This window comes from Chlorocebus sabaeus, chromosome 7 (assembly GCF_047675955.1).
Source record: "Chlorocebus sabaeus isolate Y175 chromosome 7, mChlSab1.0.hap1, whole genome shotgun sequence".
Taxonomy (NCBI): domain Eukaryota; kingdom Metazoa; phylum Chordata; class Mammalia; order Primates; family Cercopithecidae; genus Chlorocebus; species Chlorocebus sabaeus.
Genome location: NC_132910.1, coordinates 90,832,594 through 90,847,560, shown reverse-complemented (window position 1 = coordinate 90,847,560; position 14,967 = coordinate 90,832,594). Strand labels below are relative to the sequence as shown.

The 14,967-nt window shown below is 43.4% G+C and overlaps 1 protein-coding gene across 2 annotated transcripts in view; it reads left to right on the top strand.

Annotated features, from left to right (window-relative positions):
- MAML3 (mastermind like transcriptional coactivator 3) overlaps positions 1–14,967 on the top strand; it is a 437,043-nt gene that overhangs the window by 377,540 nt on the left and 44,536 nt on the right. The gene's annotated exons all lie outside the window — the stretch shown is intronic.

Here is a 14,967-nt window from a genome sequence, read left to right as displayed (position 1 = left end):
GTGTCCCTCCAAAACCCTTCCTATATTTGAATACAGTCGCTGTCACCCCTTAACCTTTTTTCCTCCAGGATAAACAATGCAATTCCTTTCATCTTGCTTTGGATAACCTTTCTTCCATCCCTTTAATCATGGCTGTTGCTGCCCTCTGTGCCCCTATAAGTTTTTTACATTTCATTTTGTAGATGCTGGAGCCAAAGTAGGACACAGAAGTCAAATCACAGTGTCATGCCAGTAAAACAAAGAGTGCTTCCTGGTCTTTACATGTCACTCTCTTTCTAAGCCATCCCAGGATTGTGTCCTTTTCCCATGAAAGTCCTGTCTGGCTGATCCTTGGCCCTGTGACCTCTGCTCCTGGTTTCTGTCTATGCCCAGGCTTTGCCATCCAGTTTTGGTGCCTTTTGTTTTGGGGTTTAAATGTACCATTTTGTGCGTATCTGCTTTGAGTGTGTTTCCATCCTGTTTTTGTGGGGATCATCCAGACACAGTTCAGGGAAAGCCTCAGTCTACCTGAGAGCCTTTGACCAAATGGCCAGTGGCTGCAGCTCAGCACTTTTCCCTAAAGCTGCCAGGAGCTTTGTTATTTTTCACTTATCTATCAGTGTGGTCCTCGGAGTGCTTTCTAATCACTTATCACCTAATCTGCAGGCTCATTTCCTTAACTCTCCCAAGAAGGGTTCCAGAGAAAGCAGAAAGGGAATGCAGGGGGTTTCCAGGGCCCTGTATCATGACAGGAGCCATTTCAGGCATAATCAGATCTCAAATATCTCTCTAATTTAGACATATCAGCATGTTACAGCTCTTCCTAGACCATCACAACACTTCTGCAACAAAATACAACAAAAATGAATATCCCGTGAATGAATACAACAAAAATGAATATCCCAAAATAAAATTAGAGCAAAATACCATAAATTAACAGCAATTGACATCAAAGAACTGTTGATTTACAAAATAATCATTTTTTCAGCCTACATGCATTGGAAAATTGTCTGTGCAGATGCATTTATCATTTGCCTTGGGTTAATACATTCTGATTTGGCATGCTATTTGGGGGGAAATATTTATGTAAGATTTTTATTTCCCATAAATAAGTTAAATGGCAGCCGTAGAAGCAGAGCTTATCGTATTATTATTTGGCTTTGCCCTATTTCCCTGAGTTGGGGGAAGATGCAGAGTTGCCTAACAGTTGCAAGTTGTACCTTAGAAATATTTCCTAAGCAGTCGGAACCATAAAATGCTTTAAACTAAGCTGAAGCTAACAGGCTTTTGAGGGAACCCTGAGTGTAGCGGAAAGAAAAATAGGATGGCACAGGATGTCCACCGTGCTTTTCACCTTGTCAGCAGATGATAGCAACTGTTTGACGTGATATACCGGAAAGATAGAAACAGTAACAATGAAACAAGGATGCCTTGGAAAATAAAATGCAAACCTGAAATCAAACGGAATAGTCTGCCCCCTGAACCACTCCTCTCTGCTGGAGACTGCCCCCTCTTTTCCTTTCCAGGCCCACAGCTCGTGGTTTAACCTGGGAGATTGTAAACTCCAGTTTCATTCCTCATCCTCAATTTAGCTAGACAGAGCTTTGAAATGGCAACTAAATTACCTTTTGGTGAAATCAAATCTTCCCTACTAGCCTCAAGCAGAGAGGAATCTAGACCACGAGGGCCAGCTAATGTGTCCCAGCAGCTCCCAGTCACTCTCCTGGAACCCACAGAGGGTGCGCTCTATTAAAGGGTTACTCACGTCCTTTGTCCCCCACAGTGTATCCTGTAGGGGGTTACTTTGCACAGCCTTTTCTCTTCTGACTGCCTGCCTAGCAGGAGGTTGCTTAGGGCAGTAAAATGTTTATTACCTGTTTATTGTGTGAGTAACTGCAGTCTAGGAGGAGAAAATATTTCCCAGTTTACCTAGGGCAATGAAAATAGGATTAAGAGTTCTGAGGGCTGAGGAAGGAGCAGTATAAAACCCAGAGAATCATATACCATGCAGCCATGAGAAGCCCAAGTACCCTTGTATTATCCTTTCATTCTAGTCATGGTGACTTTTCCTCTTATTCTCAGACCCGTGTAATTCACCATTATGGATTTGGGGATTGCTGGTATTCTAAAAGGAAGTCTTTCCCCAAAGACAGTTTGGCCCATATCCCAGGTGTGGCTATCACATTGCACCAAAAGACAGGTCATTGTCCTCATTAGCGTTTACATACACATTTATTTCTCTTTCCTCCAAAGTAAGTTACAAACAGCTTAATTTCCACCAATTTTACAGTGTGGAGATTCAATAAGATATCATATAGCAGTTCAAGCCATTCGACAACTGTCATTTGTAGTAAATTCTGTTATCATGGTTTAGAATAATTCATGTCTAAGATTTAAAAATTACTATCATAAATCTTCAGTTAGTTCTTAAACACGATTTTCCTTCTGCCATCCTCCCCTCCCTCAATTTTTTTCTATTCTTAAAGACTCTTCCTGTCTTGATCATTAATGGAGCGACAGACTTTAAATCCTTTTCAGACTTCACACAATTACACTTAACCATCTCTGAAGCTGAAATACTGGGGCTTCCTAAAATGCTACTACTCTTAGATGTGGGCTATAGGATTGAGCTGTAATTACTTCTGGAGTCTGTTGTCTCTTCATTCATTCTTGCATTCATTTGTTCCTTCATCCTTTTGGCAAATATGGATTGAACTACTACGTGCCAGCCCACAGTGCTGGCCACTTCAGATAAAGCAGTGAACAAAATAGACATACGTCATCCCTGCCCTCATGTTGCTTACAGACTTGGAGGAGACAGTAACAGAGTATCGCCCAGTTAAATAAACAATTACCAAGTGTGGTAGTTGTCAAGGAGGATTTGTACACATGAGACAGTCAAGGTCAGGAACATTTCGACCGTTATTTCTGCTTCTGCAGTGAACGGAACAGCCAAAGCTCAGCTCTGGAGCTCAGCATTCCGACTTAGAGCTGAGCCAAGTCCTGGTGCCCTGCTGATCTTTTCTGTGACTCAGGCACGTCTCCTGTCCTTGTTTGTAAAGATGAAGCTTACGTGGCCTGCTGCAAAGGATGGCCTGCTATGGCTTGCTTCAACTCCTAACTATGTGCTTTAGATCCCAAACTTGAAAACTGTTTCAGAAGTAAAGCACCCAATTAGAAATAACCCATACATATGGCTTCACAGTGGTCCGGTTGTTTGTAACTTTTCATCAAACTGAACATTTCTCAGTTATCTTCTTCAAGTGTCTGTCTCAAGTCTAAGGTCCAAAGCCATCGAGGTGCTTAAGTACAGTCCACACAACATGAATTGAAGAGTGGGCAATTTGGCAACCTTTATGTCAATAAGATACATAGAAATAGTTGCCAGATAATTCAGGCCCCACAGGTTCACTCTCCTGTGTATCTGAATTGTTAGTTTGATTGAGGAACTTCAGAATCTCCTTTTTTATTTTGTTTTGCACAGGCTTATCTTCTGTTCCCATTTACACTGAGCCTTTTGGTCATGTGCTCACTGCTACCCCGTCCTCAGCACCACCTAGGATTGGAATTATTTTTCTGTTGTAGCAAAGATCCATGGACACACACACTTTTGACCAGTGAAGAGGAAACTCTAGGGCAGTGGAAAACAGGTGCCAACAACCAACACAATCAAGCATTTATCCTCTTGAAAATTGTATTTCCCCGGGCATTTAGTGATATCCTTTTGCAGTTGAAGAACCTGAAGCATTGGGAGAGATTTAAGTCTCTGATCTGATGAACACCACTCTGAAGGGTGACAAGGCTTAGCAGTCATCACAGTGCCATCAGATATCAGGATGCTTGGGATTGGGTAGGGCAATGTGAAGATGATGAACTCTTACTGCCTTTCTTCTGTTTGTCTTCGTGAGCATATGGTGAGCCAATACGTTTCAGAGCTGGAATTAAAGTTAAGAATCCCCAAGCCTGTTGCTAGTTCTATCCTCAGCTTCTGGACTTCAGTTTTACAGATTGGCTTTCATGCTTCTTTTTAAAACTACCAACAAAATTTGGGCATATGCTTAGACTTTTTAAAATGTAATACTTGATATATTAAAGCCGATTTTGTTATAATATTATCCTGTGATCATAGAGCTGGAGGAAATGTGGTTCTTTATTTCAGGGTTAGGGCCCTCTACTTTATTCTTTCCTATAGTATTTGTGAGAAGTGGCTTTCCAGCCTCTGCTTGAAGACCTCCAGTGACAGAACATTCACTGACTCATTTTACATTTGGGAAGGTCATCCTCTTGATGCTTGCTATAATACACCCTCTTGATGCTTGCTATAATACAAGTTAATGGAGAGGCAATAATGTTAAGATAACTTTGGCCGGGCGCAGTGGCTCACGCCTGTAATCCCTGCACTTTGGGAGGCCGAGGCAGGTGGATCACCTGAAGTCAGGAGTTTGAGACTAACCTGGCCAACATGGGGAAACAGTGTCTCTGCTGAAAATACAAAAAATTAGCCAGGTGTGGTGGTGGGCACCTGTAATCCCAACTACTTGGGAGGCTGAGGCAGGAGAATCACTTGAACCCAGGAGGCAGAGGTTGCAGTGAGCCGAGATTACACCACTGCACTCCAGCCTAGGCAACAAGACCAAAATTCTGTCTCAAAAAATCAAACGAACAAAAAGATAACTTTAAAAATATCTGTGAACTAGGAAAGCAAGAGCTATACCTGAAGAAGTGTAGATCCTTTTACCTTTTGTTTGTTTATTTGTTTGTTTACTTTAAGTAAAGGTAGCCTGGTGTGGGATGGCTCTTTCAAGACATAGCAATGATTCCCAAACTTCAGTGTATCACCTGGTAAACTTCTTCCAGTTGAAGATACTGGGGCCCCACCCCAGAGATCCAAATCTGGGATGGACCCCTGAAAGCTACATGTTCAAAGCACCTGTAGCTGATTCTGATACAAGTGGTCCCTCTGGATTACCTAATTAAGAAACTGTCCTAGGCTGGGAAATTTGCAATTAAATAAACTAAGGGTTTCCTGAGAAACCTTTTACATCTTCTATTTCTCAACCAGAAAATTATTTCCAACAGCTAAACTCTAGAGGAGTAGTGTTTACACTAGTGAATTCTGCCCTTTATTTTACATCCTATAGTCCCAGATACTTACATAAAAACTAATGATTGAAGTTTGAATGAATTTCTTCCCAGTGTTTGCTAATGAGAGACAGGAGCTTTTGTGTCCATGGCCACAGAATCTTATCCCTCTTCCAGGGAAGGAAAGAACTTCTTCACTACCTGAGGTTTTATTTATGCATTGAGTCATTTAAGGTGACTGGTCACTGGAATAGTTAGGAGTGACACTGCAAAAAGGGTCCCTGGATATGCAGGACGATCAGCCCATAACATGAGGCTCAATCTTAGGAGAGTTCTAAGAAATGCTTTGGTTCTTGGACCAGATCAGTGTACAGTCTATACAATGGCTGCCCAAAACCCTCTCCAAAATACAACCTCTTCAAAGGAAAAGGGCTTCTTGTTAGATGTGCAGCATAATACATCACTGCCATTTTATAAACTGTAGCTGTAACTTTGGGTAAAGACTTCATGAATGGATAAAACTTAAAATTCAGAGTACTGTAGAGAGCTCTCCAGAAGGAGGGTGTGGTGTAGATCCTTCATGGAGGGTCTTTGAGATTCCTTGCCACACTTGGTCCTCCTAGAGAATTTTCTAAAGCACACAGCCACATCCAGTTGTTAATCCTTTCACAACCTCTGGGCAGCCTTCCCAACCTGGTATTCTCTGTCTTCAGTATCCCCCTCCTCTCCCTAGTCCTATCCACTCATCCTTTCTGCTGGATACATTTTGCTTTACAAATATACAGGCCATCCTATCCTTTCAAGAGAAACTTTCTCTGATGTCATTTACTTTATTGTGTAACATTTTATTGGGGGCCTGAAGATCTGGAGGGTCTTTGGAGTTCACCTTTGGGCTGAGGGCTACTGAGCTAATTCTAAAAAGAGATCAGCAGTTGGCTGGCTTCATTCCAGGGAAGATTCCAAAAAAGCAGGGTCAGACTTTTATTTTTAGGAACAAAGAGCAACTTTCCAACTGAGCACCTGCCTCGCCCTCTGACATCAGTATCCTATTCTGTCCTGCTTCAGCTCAGCCACCACCAATCTCCTCCTCCCTATCCACCAGCTCCCTTAGGAGCCTGGGAGGAGCTTGTCGCCAGGGACACAAACAGAATAGTCTTTTTAAAAGAAAAAGTATAAGTGAAGAACTAAAGTGGAGACTTCTCTTTTCCTTCCCTGACCCCTGCCCTGTCCATGGGAACAATGACTGAACTCTTAAAGCTTCCATCCATTTAAGCCAGAAGTGTCCAAAGATTTTTTGCCAATACCATTATATACTTAATTCATAGGCAAAGGTAATGACAATTTCCAAGATGTCTCTGAATCCTCCTAACAGACAAGGAGACTTGGCTGGGTGCAGTAGCTCATGCCTGTAATGCCCGTACTTTGGGAGGCCAAGGCAAGAGGATCGCTTGAGCCCAGGAGGTTGAGACCAACCTGGGCAACATAGTGAGACCCTGTCTCTACAAAAAAATAAAAATAAAAAATAAAAAGCTAGCTGAGACATAGTAGTATACACCTGTGGTCCCAGCTACTCAGGAGGCTGAAGTGGGAGGATCGCCTGAGCCCAGGAGTTTGAGGCTGCAGTGAACCTTGATTGTGCCACTGCACTCCAGCCTGGGCAACAGAGGGAGACTGGTTTCTTTTTGGAAAAAAAAAAAAAGAGAGAGAGAGAGAAAAAAGAGAAGAAAAAGAGGCCGGGCGCGGTGGCTCACACCTATAATCCCAACAGTTTGGGAGGCCGAGGTGGGTGGATCACCTGAGGTCAGGAGTTCAAGACCAGCCTGACCAACATGGAGAAACCCCGTCTTTACTAAAAATACAAAATTATCTGGGCATGGTGGCACATGCCTGTAATCGCAGCTACTCGGGAGACTGAGGCAGGAGAATGGCTTGAACCCAGGAGGCGGAGGTTGTGATGAGCCGAGATCACGCCATTGCAATTCAGCCTGGGCAACAAGAGCAAAACTCCGTCTCAAAAAAAAAAAAAAAAAGAACCTTGACATGGAAGGTCTTTAGACTCACCATATTTTATTGCTGGTTGATAAGTGTCGTATTTACATGTAGATTTTCCTGGTGACTGTACTATTGAGCCTTGCAGTCTCCTGTAAGATATACCACTCAAAATAGTTTCCCTAGGAAAGGCTCATCATGGTAAACTAGAGCGTGTCACTGCTGTGCAGATGGCCTTCTCTTGTGGATTATAGAACAAAATGGACAAGAGAGCACCCTAATCAAAGCAGCGTGTCTTGTGTTCCACGCACCTGAGATGTGTTCTCAGGAGAGTTTGTTTTGACTCTTCTACTACATCTGTATTCGGGGACCCCAGAGCCTCTCTGGGCGTGAGGGATGCATCTCTCCTCCTGTAGAAGATAACCCACTCTATCCCTGCCTGCCTTTTCCCAGCTCCAGGCTGAGTCATCGAAGCCCAAGTCTTCTTTGCCAACCTGAAGGGTTCAGCAAGCCTTTGCTAATGGTAGGGCTTCAGCTTCTGCTGAGACTCGGAGTTCCTTTAGTAAATTCACCAGGAGTTGACCTTTGGAAAGAGACTGGGACTGTTCTTCCTAAACACCATGTTGTTACCAAAGCAGTCACAGTCAGGACTGGGGCTCAATCAGCCCCTGGGGCTGCCATTTCCCCATTCCTGCAGAGTCGTGTACACCTTGTGTCAATGTCGATGGAAGCCAGGTGAATTTAAACAGTCACATCCTATGTTATCATCTGAAAGAAAAGGGGGGGAGATATATAATTGACCTGAGGGAAAGCAGGATGTTGAAGAGTGAATGCTCAGCACTCCTGTTGGCCCAAGAGAGGCACGATAGCTCTCAGGCCTTGACTTCTGTCTACCCAGACCCCATACATCAGCCAGCACCATGGGATGCTGCAGCAGGACTGGTCTCTGCCCTGGCCCACCACGGCTACCTTTTCAACATCAGCGTAGTACTAAGAGTAGCAACAGGAATCCTCATTGGTTTTGCTTTATTTCCTGAACATTAGTAGAACAGTTTAAACATCTGGTGTTACATTGATATTGTTCATAAGGAGGTATTTACAAGTATAAGCCAAAATATAATACATCTTTATACTTGAGCCCATATTGTTACGTTGCTATAGCCAAATTAATCTGAGCAATAGTAAGTACTAATACTTGGGAATTATAAAGCAACTTGTTTCTGAGAATCAAAATACTTATCAGACGTTGTTTTTTTTTTTTTTTACAAGAACCTGGTATTTAAGCAAATAGCTTAAACTTGTGGCATAAGACTATCAAAAATTTATTTGACAAAGTTCTAAGTCCTCAAAAGCAAGTACAACAAAAACAAAAATTATCAATTAGGACCTAATTAAAGAGCAGCAACACACACACACACAAATACACATACACACACACACACACACACACAAAACTGTCAACAGAGTAAAGAGACAACCTACTGAATGGAAGAAAATATTTACAGACTTATGCATCCATCAAATGACTAATATCCAAAATCTATAAGGAACTTAAATCATCAAGGAAAAAACTCATTACAAAGTGGGCAAAGGACGTAAACAGACACATTTCAAAAGAAGACATACAAGCGGCCCACAAAGATATTCCACCAAATAGGAGACATCATCTGGTGAAAAATTACAAAGAAAATAAAATAAACTTGTTCAGAATTTTGACATAACCTCATCTAGAATATAATATGCCATTCTGGCCATCACATCTCAAGAAATAACTAACCAGAACTAAAAAAGGTTCAAGGAGGAACGAAGTGATCAAGGATGGTGGTTCTTAACCTTTTTGGAGTCATAGACTCCTTTGAGATTCTCTCTACTAACTAACCTTTTACTCCAGAGAAACGCATGTGTGCACACACACAGTTTTGCATGCACTTTCATGCTAATCTATGACTAACTTGGGGTCCTCAGACCAAAGTTAATAACCTTTCATTTAAGAAATACTATGTAAGAATAAATTTAAAAGTTTGGATTTTTCTGTCTGAATACATAAACACTGAAAGGAGCTATAATGGGACTCCAAAATCACCAGGCATGTGATTTTAACGTAATATATCACACACATGTTCACCAAATCCTGATATAGTAAGACAAAGTCGGGAGGACCATCGTGGAGTTTGAAAGAGGCAAATTCAAGAAGAAGAAGAAGAAAAGAAGCATCACTCATTTACATGGCTGGTTTCATAGGTGTAAGGAATTTCATTAATGTAAGGTGTGGTAAGACCAGAACTGTAAGTAGCTTTTAAGACAGCTTAAACCAATTTCATGGATGATAGATCTGTGATGAGACGTTAGCAAAAACTCAGTGGTTTGGTGTGTGGCCCTCACAATTTGAGGTTGACATCAACATAGACAACTGTGCTTTCCTAACAAACATATCCATCAGCATGTCCCTTGGTGCCACTAAAAGAGATTCCGTGCCAAGCTGAATAGCTGAGTGGTAGGCCTGACCCAGTGTGGGCTTTTTTGGTTAGAATGAATCATCTGTACCCGCTGGAAAGTTGTTGTGGTGCTCGTGTTTTATTTTGTCTGTTTCTTTGGAAGGCAAAGGAATATAAATTGGGTTATAGAGTAATCACATGGACATAATAATAAAGTGGACAATAATAGTCATGTGTGTACTTGTTGTGTGTACACAAGGTATTTTTGTGAGGTGAGAAGGAGCACATACTGTTACCCCCAATTTTTCATGTGTCGGTACCGAAATGTAGAGGGCAACTAGCTCAGCCTCGCACTTAACATCTCATGACATTCACTGGCTCCCACGGCCGTGCCTGCAGAGCTGGCCTGCAGGGAGATGGCACAGTGGCAAACCTTGGTCTTTTCTCAGTTGTGCTCTTCATATGCTGAGTGCCCAGATGCCAGAACCTTTACCTCCCCTTGACTTAATTTACCTCTTTATCAAAGAGAGGGGATGATTTCTAAATCACGGTAGAGGAAATGGCGGACTTGGAGTTGTCAGGAGAAGGAGAAGATCTGAGCAGTTGCCCATTCTATTGCTGTACTCCAGAGAAAGCAGCTGGGTATGGCCGGTTACCATAGGTGCCAAGCCCTATTCTGTCATGGTTTGTGGTTGTTTATTGAAGGAACCAGAAATTGTTGGCTGTTCTCTCATTGACACTACCTTGGCACCTAGAGCTTTAAAAAAAAATCACTCGTGAGTGGGTGCAGTGGCTCACGCCTGTAATCCCAACACTTTGGGAGGCCAAGGTAGGTGGATCACCTGAGGCCTGGAGTTTGAGACCACCCTGGCCAACATGGTAAAACCCCGTCTCTACTAAAAATATGAAAATTAGCCAGGCATGGTGGTGGGTGCCTGTAATCCCAGCTGCTCAGGAGGCTGAGGCAGGAGAATCGCTTGAACCCAGGAGGCGGAGGCTGCAGTGAGCCGAGATCATACCACTGCACTCCAGCCTGGGTGACAGAGTGAGACTCCATCCCAAAAAAAAAAAAAAAAAAAAAGAAAGACCATGAAGGGAGTTAATTGAGTAGTGCCTTATGAAACAACCAGTGAGACTCACTTTGTGGGAGGAGAAATAGGAAAAAGGAGGAACTAAGAAGAAATACACAACACCTTGCCCAATGTTCAGCACATAGGTGCTCGAGAGACACTTCATTCTTTTTATCTCTTTATTTTATTTATTTATTTTTTGAGACAGAGTCTTACTGTATTGCCCAGGCTGGAATGCAGTGGTATGATCATAGCTCACTGAAGCCCTGATCTCCTGGGCTCAAGCAATCCTCCCACCTCAGCCACCTGAGTAGCTGGGACTACAGGCACGCACCACCACACCTGGCTCATTTTTTTAAATTATTTTTAATGGAGACGAAATCTTGCTATGTTGCCCAGGATGGTCTCGAACTCCTGGAGCGATCCTCCTGCCTCAGCCTCCCAAAGTGCTGAGATTACCAGCATGAGCCACCACACCTGGCCAATACTTCATTCTTCATTGATGGAAAAGATTGTAGACTTCTAAGCATTTTCCAAATAAAAAAGCTATGATTTGATTTCCAACTTTTAAACACTGCATGTCCTTTGCCATTTACTACATTCTCCAAAATAACCTTGAAATGAAGGAGGCCACCCTTAAAATATTTCAGAGGCTGAAAATATGATTATTACATTGAAATCCTTTGGCCTAGGTGATATTTCTTTAACTTTGCACTTTCAGGCCCAGTAAAGCCAAAATCAGGGTAACCAATGTCATTTTATAAAATGCTAAAACCCTAATTGCAGTTCCTTTTTAAAATTATGTTAAAGATTACTTAACAACATTAGACAGTGCAGAAAAGAAGCAAGGGAAGCATTCATAATCCTACCATCCTAAAACAACAAGTAATTTCATTTTGAATATTCCCTTCCAGTTTTAGACAATGTGCATACATAGTTTTGTCCCTGTGCCCCACAGTGATCATCATGGGGAACTTATCATTTTTTACCAGATATAACATGTAAGGCAGATGAGAGGGAGATGAGAACCAAAGAAAATAAATAATAATCCCTTCGGTGAATGGCAGCCCAAACAGCAGCTGTTAGTAGGGCTGCCTAAGATAAGGTAGGCATCTCTGTCCTCCCAGCTAGGAGTACCGACCAGCCTGGGGGACCGGTCCCAGGGTAGACACTGGTGATAACTTCATAACCATTCACATCGAGGCTGGGCCCACCTCAGCCTCGGCCCCTGCTTCTCCATGAACCCAGGCCCAGCCCTGCAATGGGAGCTGCCCGGAGTAGGTGCAGTCGCTGAAGCAGGAGTGTGGCCGCGATGCCGGCAGTGAGCCACGCCGAGCTTGAAAGCAAGCAGACTTGCTGTGGCAGCTGCTGCTCTCAGTGGGTTGCGGACAGTGCTTTTACCTGTGGGAGATGGTACCACCCCACAAAAGAGAACACGCTCAGTGTCTGTGCACAGCACTCCCTTATCACCGGGAGATTTGCTGTTCTTTCCCCGCGTTTCCAGTAGAATGCCCAGTAACAACAGCAACCACATCCTCCATCAGGTTTCAGGCTTTTCGGAGTCAACAAAGTGCTCTTGCATGCATCAGCTCACTAGATCTGCGCAGCAACTTCAGGAGGCCACCAGGGTGGTCTCTATCAGCCCCACATCAGGCAAAGGGGCAAATGAGACTTGGAAAGATGACACAATGTCCTCAGTCACAGAATGAAAGTTCAGTGGCTCTCGGACCTACTGGCCATTCGGGAAAGGGTCATAGCCTCCTCTGCCCGGCAACATGTAGGGGTACAGATGTCCCCTTGTCCATGCTGTTTAGCAAGCAGCCTTGCCAGGCATGTGCACAGGAATAAGTAGGGAGCTTTCTAGCCGGGCATTGGTGAGCAGGGCGTGGAGCTGCTGATAAGGGAGTCTAGCAAAAGGATGTTTAAAAATAAATGAGTCCTGCCCATGATGGAAAAGGTTTGCTTGTCAGCAGGACTGCTTGTCAGCAGGACTACAGATCCACGTATGCAGTGTCTTTTTGGTGCTACCATTTCTGTCTCGTGTTATTAAAAAATAATATATTGATTACTGCTACTTCAGTTTGTTTGGCTTAAGAAAGCTATTTATTTTTGAAAAGTGGCAAAGTGAGGAAATGACTTTCTTCACTTGGCATGGCTTCTGACACAGTTTTTGGAATCTCAGAGTCTACCCTCTATCCCTTCACCCATTTCTTGTGGGTTTAGAAAAGGAGCATATCAGTTCAGTATTATTTTAGCAACAGAAGCACTTCCACTTTGGCTATTTTTAGCGCGTCAGGTGCCCTCTGCCTGCCATGAACTTGGTATATTCAAGTGTTTAATTCAGCGGCCTCTCATTTGAAAGGGAGACTGTTCCAGCACTCTGCCCACCATAGCTCCACTTTTACAGCTGCTCGTAAATTTCTGAACATGCAGAGATATCTTTAGCTGTGACTCCAGATATTTCCTGTTGAGCTGCAAGATGCAATCCTGCAAGCACACTGAGGCTAAATATACCCTCTCAGTCCAGGACTCAGCCAAATAAACAGGGGCAGCATCAACATGATTTCTTTAATCCAATGCTGAACAGGTTTTTTTTTTTTTTAGTTAGATTAATTAAGCAATTCTGTTTATTTTGGCAATTGAAGTCATTTCAGCTTCCCCTGAGCTTTTAACACCTAAGCATCATTTTCTCTCCTGATTCAAGAACTGACCAGAAGCCCTGGTGCAGGGAACTCACATGTTTGAATACCGTGTGCCTCTTCAGCTCCGTACTTCTCGTCGGTTAAACAGATGGCCCCCTCAGCAGCCGACTCTGAGCAGCTGTCTTGTTCATTCTCACAGAATCCAGACTCCTCTTCAGCTTTGCTTAGGGCCTTAGCCATTCAAGGGAGAATAAACTCTAGGATTCCCTATCAGGAATGTATCCTTTGGGGACTTGACAAAGGAAAAGAACGTTAAAATCTTCCCAGGTTTAATCCTGTGGCAGGAGGAATCTCCTCTCTAGAGTTAAGTTCTTGTCCACAAGGGATGCATGACCTTTTAATCAGACCCCAAAAAATTAGATTGTCATCCCTGGATAAGTCCCTAGGTTCCCAGAGAAAGTTCTATTCCTCCTGAATCTTTAGGACAAGCAGTATCCACCAAATATCACTGGTCAGTTCAGCCAATTGCAGGCCTTCATAGACCAGGAAGACACTATGCCAGGAGGAGCCAGAGGAAGCAATGTCAGGAAGCCTAACTTTGGCATATAGACAACCAAATCTGCACACACACCCCCACTGCAGCCCTCCTTAGAGAGACCATGGGCTGTGCCTGGCCACACCCCACCAGATTAAACCCCCCTCAGATGGTTGTTAGGGTCAACGAAGTTTACAGAGAACAGTTTATTCTCACCCATTTTCTATCTGCCTCTTATCCAGGATTCACTGGGGTTATAAGTTTTGGCCATGAGTGTAGCAATGGAGCCCCCTGTGACACCTGCATGCTTTCTCGAGGAGGCCTGCCTGCAAAGATAAGTTTTGGATTCCCATTGAGGAAATCAGTTCCTCGATTCTCTCCTTTGAATGTCCTTTTTTTGGTTTATGATGCTGAATATTTCTGTAACTCTCTGTAGGTTGGGGGCCTCTTTGGGGACTGTTACTGTTTGGCAAACACTATTACTCATCAAAGTGTATTAATCAGGGCCAGCCACAAAATCTAAGGTACTATAAGCAGTGGGCTTGAAAAATCAACAAGACAGGAGAAAAAGAAATACAAATGAATGATAATCACAATCACTGTCCCTTATTCATGCATGCTAGGGCCAAGTGCTCTAAGCGTGTTACATATAGCAACTTAGGAAGCCTCACAAAAACCCTGTGAGGTTGCATCCTTTCTGTTCCCGTTCTTCCTTCTTAGGTAACCATTGTATCCCAGGCGCTGGGCTAGACACAGGGGATATAGTGATGAATTAGATGGACAAGGCCCTGCACTCATGGAACAGAGGACATGCATGGTAATGAAACATACAATGCACAAATAATTTCTAGAGGCCAGGGACTAGTTAGGATTCTGCAGCTCGAACAAGAGTTCTTCATCCTTACAAGTTTGTGCACATGGCATAGAAGCCCCTAGAAACTCACACTGGACTCTCTGGGCTCTCGGTCTGTCCAGCCTCTCAAGCCTGACTTCCTCCTGTCTCATGCCCTGTGCTTCACAATCCAGCAACATAGAACTGCTTGTCCACAGGGCTGTTTTTTACCTTCATTACTTTGCTAATGTTGTCCCTCTTCCTCTAACCATTACTTAACCAATTCCCACACAGCTTCCAGGATCTACTCCCAGAGAAAACTCTCCCTGGCTTCCCTTGACCCAGCCAGACTGGGGTAGTTGAACTTCTTTTGTGATTCCTGAGTCCCCCGTGCTAATCCCTA